The sequence below is a fragment of the Conger conger genome, chromosome 1 (genome assembly GCF_963514075.1).
Source record: "Conger conger chromosome 1, fConCon1.1, whole genome shotgun sequence".
NCBI classification, from domain to species: Eukaryota; Metazoa; Chordata; class Actinopteri; order Anguilliformes; family Congridae; genus Conger; species Conger conger.
In genome coordinates, this window is record NC_083760.1 from 88,210,543 (window position 1) to 88,218,851 (window position 8,309).

Sequence of the window (8,309 nt, forward strand, 5' to 3'; positions counted from 1 at the left end):
GGGCTTTTATTTCTCTGTCTCTGCAGGTCTGATGGGAGGTGTGGAGAGTGGCTTCCCGCTGGGCTGGACCCTTAACCATCCGCGGGCGTGTTCCTCCAATGGGGAACGGGTTACTTGAGGTTCTGCTCTGATTGGCCCTGTCCGGCCCTGCTCGCGATCTGATTGGCCCTGTCCGGCCCTGCTCACGATCTGATTGGCCCTGTCCGGCCCTGCTCACGATCTGATTGGGTCTGCCCATAAACCTGTCTGGCCCTGTTGCTTCTGTTCTGGGAATGTGCTCTGGTCTCCTGCCCAGTCTTTCGTGATTGGTCTTGCCCATAAACTTGCATGGCCCAGTCCGTGTTCTGATTGGTTCTCTCGGCGAGCCTGCCTCTATGGGTCTGTCCGCCGGTATGTTTGACTGAGTCTAATCCAGTCGTAATCTGATTGGTCCTGGCCATAAACCTGCTTTCCGGTCTAATCTGATTGGTTTTTTTCCATAAACCTCTCTTTCCAGTCCGTAATCTGATTTGCTCTACCAATAAAACTCTTTTTTCCCGGTCTGTAATCCGATTGGCTCTGGCCGTAAGCTTTTCTTTTCCGAGGCTGTAATCTCATTGGCTCTAACCCATACGCCTCTCTGGCCTGGCTGTGATTTGATTGGATCCCGCAGGTGCTGACGTGGCGTCACCTCCGCTCTGTCTTCCTGCGATTCGCTCGTTTGACAGCCCACGTGAATAGTGTTCGTGACCCTCGGGAACATCCGTCGCCTCTCGGGCTGAATGAACTGCCGTCCAGTTCCCCCCTCTGTCCTGAGGGGCTTTTGCTCTAGGTTTGTTCATTTAAATTCCTGAGGGAAACCTCCTGCCGTTTGTTGTGTAATGGAGATCGAAACGTGCTCAACCCGGGCCGTTCGTGAGATAATTGGGTCCAAAAAATATAATTTAAGAATAAACCGGGGGCAGCGCACTCTGGATAAACCAAACCGACGAGGTTCGTTATGTTAGTTCTGCGACTCTTACGCAGCATAAGGGCTTCATTCATGCAACAAAAAGAATAACGTTTGGCTTTATCGTGCGGCTGAATCCCTCCCCTGGTTTCAGTCCAGCGTCTGTCTCTTGTGGGGTGTGGGGGTGCTGGCTGCCTCCGTACACACACACACCGCACACACCGCACACACCGCACACACCGCACACACACACACACACACACACCGCACACCACACACCGCACACCACACACCGCACACCACACACCACACACCACACAGCAGCCCCTAGCCCCCACACTGCCGCTGGCTGCTCTGGATGTAGCCGAGCGGTGGCTAGCGAGGCTGGGGCTGGCGGGGGGAGGTTTCCCCCATGCGCTCCTGCATTATTCACAGTAACGAGCGGGCGGGTGTGTGTGTGAGTACCTCCCCCCCCCACACTGCCTCTGAAAGCCATGGAGCCCTCCTGCCCCTGTGCGGGGCGCGCCCCCTACCCCCTGCTCCCGCCCTGCCCTGTTTTCAGCGCTTACGGCTGGAAGTGGGGGCGGGGCGGAGGGGTGCATTGTGGGTATGTATGAGATGGTTGTCTGGCCTCTTGCTCCAAATGCCCCAAATACATTTCACTAACTGCTGTGGGGAGGGGGGCTGATAAGCCCCCCCCCTCCCCTCTCCTGCCTCTCACCCCTTCTCTTTATCCCTCTCTCCCCTTATCCTGCCTGCCTCTCTCCCCCACTCCCCTGCATTCTCTCTCTCTCTCCTGTCAGCCTTGCTCTCCCTCTCCCTCTCCCTCTCTCTCTCCTGCCTCGCACGCCCCGCCATCTGGGTACAGACTCCCCTCTGTCTCTTGTGTGCTGATCTTGTGTCCGTGAAGGTGATCTTAAGACCCCTCTGCCTCTGTGAACACAGGAGAGCTTCAGTCCTGAGACGCTGCCCCCCCCCCCCCCCCCCCGCCCCGCCCCGTTAATGGCACTGTTGCCCCAGCGACGGGCTCTCAGGATTCCGTGTCAGTTCATGCTCAGGGTTTTCTCAGGTCTGAACCTCGCTGCCTGAAAACCCAGACAATGCTTGCTCCAGGGATCTGGTGTTGTGGGTATTGGTTGATTGAGTTTCCACTTGTTTTTGTCTTGCATCAAGGCTGAATGTCATTAAATTTAAACCCCATTACCACCAAAGGAGGGGGGGAATCAATTCATTGCTGGTACGGCTGTATCTGTTTATTTTCTATATATATATATTTATGAAATAAAGTAATTTCTTATACCAAAAAAAAAAAAAGCTTCCCTTTTCTGTGTGTTCGTGACTGTCTGTCTCTTTCCTCAAAGGCTTTCTCTGTCAAACTTTCAAAGACGGGTCCTTTTTAGAGTGTGTCCCGGGCCCTCTGGGGTGGCTGGGGAAATGTGAGGCTGACGACAGGAAAGTTCTCCAGAAGAAGAGGCTTTTATTGGGCTGTGGAGATATCCTGAAGGGCCGCAGCTGCCATTGAAGTCCCGGGTCTCTGCGGAGTTGGCTCCAATCTCGAAATCCAGACAGTGTGCCGTGTTCTGCTTGTGTGTGCAAAACCTTGAAGATATTCCCCTCTGTGTTCCTACGTGGATGACCCCGCCGTGAATATGCATGTATCCACGTCCTGCAGTGTCTGCAGCGCTACTCAACCCCACGTCCTGCAGTGCTACTCAACTCCACGTCCTGCAGTGCTACTCCACGACACTGCAGGATGTGGGGTTGAGTAGCACTGCAGAACGTGGGGTTGAGTAGCACTGCAGGACGTGGGGTTGAGTAGCACTGCAGGACGTGGGGTTGAGTAGCACTGCAGGACGTGGGGTTGAGTAGCACTGCAGGACGTGGGGTTGAGTAGCACTGCAGACCCTGACACCTATCTTTTCTGCAGCAAAGGCACTTTTCTGATGACTGTAGGTGACACACAGAGTGTTAGTGTATTTAAGGGAAGTGCTCTACCTAACATCCCCTGCACCTTCCTTTTATTTTTTTTTACACCTCTTCCTTTTACTCTTAAATCACGTTGAGAATAGTGCCGCTTCAGTGGTTTCCGCGGTCTGCTTTACCAGCGCCGGGCCGCGCTCTCACCGTGCGTGCGTGTGTGTGTGCGCCTGCGGTAATTGATATTCCGCGCGGAGGCGCAGTTTCGTGCTGTAAAATCGATGGGGACGTGCGCGCCCATCTCTACGGCGGATACGGCGGTGCGCACGGGGTCGGGTTGTGAAGGTGAGCGAAATGCGATCACCGCGAGATAACGGTGTTGCCAAACTTCCGTGGCTGCGCTTTTCTCTCTCCCTCTCCCTCTCCCTGGAGGTTTAAAACGGGGCCGCGTCTTGTTTTTATAGATGTCGGGTCAAAGGTTTGTACACAACTTTAAGCTTTCTTTGCACTTCTAAATCCATTACTAACCTGTAGTTTAACCTGGAGGTTCCGTGAAATAAAATAAAAATCTCACACGGCCGAGGTAGGTCTACGATTCCCCGAACAAATGCTTTGCGTGGGGGGGACAAAACCGATTTTGGACCCCCTACAGGATCATCAAATCACGGTCCTCGAGGGCAGAGAACTGCTGGTTTTCCGCCTCCCCTTTACCTGGGAGTCAGGTGTAAAGACATTCTGGCCAATCAGCAGCACTAATTGTTCAGTTAATTACCTGGGAGAGAAGAGGGTTATGTTTGGGTGCAGGGTCCAGATGTCATTACCCCTGCCCTACTGTGGTCAGATGGGAGATGGATCCCCCAACTGATTTTGGTTCTGAAATATTGCGAACATGATAGAATTCCATACAGAAGTTCCAATCTGACAACTGCTCAGATTCATAAGGGACATAATGTCCTCACTCCTGGTCCTGGAGCACACCCAGAAATCAGGACCAGGAGCGAGGACCCCAGCACACCCTGCGGCTCTCCAGGACCAGGAGCGAGGACCCCAGCACACCCTGCGGCTCTCCAGGACCAGGAGCGAGGACCACCGGCTCTCCACATCATACCTAAGCCAAATCGTTATGATAAATGGATACATTTGTTTGGTGGATGTGCACAGATGAAGCAGCCCAGTGTCATTTTAAACCGGTCTGGAATGATGCGCAGTCCCCCAATCGGCAACCTCAACGTCAGTGCTGTGGAACCTGTCGTTACAGCACAGTCGCAGTTTATAAAAGGGCTGCAATATTTATACTTCGTCCAACAGTCTCAATTTTCGTGTCATCAAAGTGGACAACCGGAAGGTGTCCTTGCAGGTGAGATGCACACGACCCATAAAAATAAATGATCGGCTATAAAAAAATAAAACGGAAAAAAAAAACTTGGTAAGCTGGTTACGCGGCCGTCAGTCGGTTTTGAGTGAGCCCTTTCAAGTTTTATCGCCTCGAGCAGGTTCGGACCTTTGAAGCCTTTCCGCGTGTGAAGGAGACGCGTCTTTGAAAAGGGATTCCTGGCTCCCGCGCGCGGCGCTTCAGGAGCTTCGGTCCGGTGGACGCAGAAGGACAGCTGTGTCTAATGGTGGTGGAGACGCAGCGAGGGGCGGGGGGAAATAGGCCAGATCTGCAGGCAGGGACGTCTGCTTCCGCAATTCACACCAACGTCTCATCTAATTACCCCAGTAATTTATGCGAGCTGACATTTTAGCAACAGGTTTTGAATGATGCTTTACGACTGTAGTGTTAATCCGTGAGTGAGCCAGCATTGGTGCATTTGGCTGATTACACACACACACACACACACACACACACGCTCCTTGGGCACAGAACACCCCATTGGGGGGGAAAAGAAGACTTTTATAGTAAACAATTTTCAAGTTGAAGATCAATGTTGATTAATAATAATTGCTTCCATTTAAAGAGTGATTTTTCTCAAAATTGTGTGCTTCAGCTGAGACTCACCTCAGGCACCCCCCACCAGGGCGATGCACGGCAGCCATTTTGCGCCAGAACGCTCACCTCACATCAGCTGAGGTGGAGATGGGGGGAGAGTGATTGATTGATTTATTTATTTGATCGATTGTCCGGGCCCGTGACTTAAGTGCTGAAATGCACAGAAATCCGTGTGTGTTCCGGGCTCTTCAGTCCCGTAGTCGAGCGCTGCAAGGTGTCTAGGATACACTTGCAGTCTTGCTGCTGCAGCTGGTGCTTCGGAAGGTCAGACCAAGATATGATTGAGCTAATTAATTAAGAGCGGAAGTTGGCAGGAAATCCTGAAACGGATCGGCCCTCGTTGCGCAGCCCTGGTTTACACAGTTCTGCGACCCATCCTTGGTTCTGATCCGCAGAGGAGTCGGAGAGGACTGGAAAGGACAGCAATTCTGGGCACAAATAAAAAAATAATCTGAATTCCCATGCACACATTTTAATTAATTGCGGCTTCAGAATGTGGTTTGTGATTAAGGTTAATCCGCAAGTGTAATATGGCCGTTATAAATTGGGTCGTGTTGGAAATATGATTTTTATTGAAATTAGACGGCTGGTTGCGACGCGAGTCTCGGACGCCGACTGGCACCGAAAACGCCTCTTATTCGACTCTAACGATGTGCGCAGTGGTTCCAGCTGAGAAGTGCCGTTTCCTGCTTGAATTTTTAATGTTTTTTTTTTTCTTTCTTTTCTTTTTTTCTGCCTTATAGGAAACAAGGTTTCATTTATATTTGTGATGGATCTTTTCTTGCGGGTTGGCGGAGCAATCTTTGTTAACAGCTAGGCAGCCCAGCTGTGCCGATGTAATGCGTTATGTCACCTCGCCTTACGCGGCGCATTATTCACAGCTCGATCACCGCCGCCTGTCTGACAGATTTCGGCTGTCTCTCAGTCAGGGGATGAGCCCCACCCAGCCGCCCGCCCCGAGGGGTTTCTGCCCTGGGACGCTCTTTAGTATCCTGTCCTGCCACCCCCTGCGGGGTAGTCCACCTGGCTCTCCTAAATCTGTGGCCTGTAGGAGCTTTAACAAATGACGATTTAACGAATCGCCAATCATCGCAAAAAAGAAAAAAAGGCGCTAGTTACCAGGGAGTGAGGCGGATACATTTTCTGGGAGGCACCCCGGGTGTAACCAAACTGCTATGTAACGACCCTTTCTCTGAGTCCTTTGTCCTCGAAGGTGGGAAGCAGAAATGTATATTCAGCATGGGCGTTAACACCTTTCTGTCTGCCTGCCCTAGTCCATGGCCCCTATCACCCGTTACCTGCTGGCTGTTGGTCAGTTAGTGCTCTGAGACCTGGGCAGGAGCATTGTCAGACAACAGTCCTCTTTTACTTGTTTGTGTGTGTGTGTGTCATAGGCGTGTTTATGTGCATGTGCGCATGTGTTTATATGTGTGTGTCTGTGTCTGTGTGTACGCGTAGGCGTGTTTTGTGTGCACATGTGTTTGTGTCTTTGTGTGTGTGTGTGCGTGCATAGGTGCGTGTGTGTGTGTGTGTGTTTGTTTTATGGGTCCATTCCAGCTGGGGGTTGCTGTTGTACTCTTGAGTAAGGTACTTAATCTGAATTGCTTCACTATATCTCCAGCAGGATGTATAGATTGCATGTAAAATGTAATCTGTTCCCCTGGATAAGAGCATCTGCCAAATAAAAAGAGCAGTCTTTATCGCTGAGAACAGGAGTAAATTAGCCATTTCTAGGGAAGGTGTGCATTATAGCTGAGCTGAATTATCTCCTAACTGAATTATGTTTGGTCTCCTTCATAATAGTATAAAAGAAGATGCCTTCCTTTTCCAGCATTTTGTCTTCATGCCCAGTTGGGTTACGGCAGTAAATGATCCTGAATGCTTCAGGTAGAGGGCTCACATGCGATGTCCTTGCTCTGTGAGTTATTCCTGACTGTGGGCGAAGTTAGATTTATTATCGCTTTAGCATTTAGCACACTTTTATTCAGTATGATATCTATGAATCTTTATTTATTTTTTAAAATTATCTCTTTGGAAATCCATTCACTTATACAGTTTGATATTTACTGAAGCCATTCAGGTGAACTGCCTCTCTCCGTAGTACGATGTACTAAATAAATCAATAATTTGTTATTCGGCTAACTCAGCAGAGCACAATCCCCTCTGGAGCTATGCAGGGTTCAGGGCCTTGCTCATGGGCCCCACAGCTGTGCGGATCTTATCGTGGCTACACCGGGGCTTGAACCACCGAACGCTGGGGTCCCAGACCTGTACCTTAACCCCAGGCTGCCCCACCGTCTGCTCTGCTGCCCTGGGGGCGGGTGGGCGGCGCAGACCCCTGGCTCCCCCCCTGAGCCCTTTCCCAAGGACGTGTAACCAGATCACCACTGCTCAACAGCCCAAAATAGACCTGCCATGTCATGTGTTCATCTCTCTCTCTCTCTCTCTCTCTTTCACCATTTCTCCTTTCTCACTTACTTTCACCCTGTCATTTTTTACCTTCCCACTTCTCCCTCTCACCCCTCTCTCCCTCCCTCCTCTCTCCCGCCTCTTGCTCCCCTCCATCTCTCTCTCTCTCCCTTCTTCCCTCCCCCCTCTCTCCTGCCTTTCTCTCCCCTCTCTCCCTATTCTATCTCTCCCTCCCTCCTCTTTCATCCCTCTCTCACTCTCTCCTCTCTCTTCCCTCTCTCCCCCTCTCTCCCCCCTCTCCCCTCTTTCTCCCCTCTCTCTCCCCCCTCGCCCCCCTCTCCCTCTCTCTCCCCTCGCCCCCCTCTCCCTCTCTCTCCCCTCCCTCTCCCCCCCCTCCCTCTCTCTCTCCCCCCTCCCTCCTCCCTCTCCCCCTCTCTCCCCCCTCTCCCCTCTTTCTCCCCTCTCTCCCTCTCCCCCCCTCTCTCTCCCCCCTCTCCCCCCTCTCCCTCCCTCTCCCCCTCTGTCCCCTCCCCCCTCTCTCTCTCTCTCCCCCCTCTCCCTCCCTCTCCCCCTCTCTCCCCTCCCCCCCTCTCCCTCTCCCTCCCTCCTCTCTCCCTCCTCCCTCCCTCCCTCTCTCCCCTCCCCCTCTCTCTCCCCCCTCCCTCTCTCCCTCTCTCCCTCTCTCTCAGCGTCTCTGGCTCTCATTAGTGATTAGCAGTGTCGCTCTGAGCTCCAGCCGGTCCCAGTCCCACAGCAGTAAGCTCTGGCGCTGTGTAAATCACTCTCCATGCTAAATATCTGCCCTGTCTGGGGTAGATTCGGTGTGCCTCCCCGAATTTCACTCGCTCAACCGGAATTATGGGGAATGTTTTAAAATGTGTTGCATGCAGGCCTGGGTTAAATACGTCATTCTTTTTGATTAAAAAACGTTTCTACGCTTTACTGAGCTTGTCTGATGTATGGGAACCTATGAAGTAGCCTGCTCTCAAAAAGTGCTGATCCCGCCTTCTGGTCCTCTTGGTTGGCTCAACTGCACCAGGCCAGAGGTTTGACACGTTGTGTGTT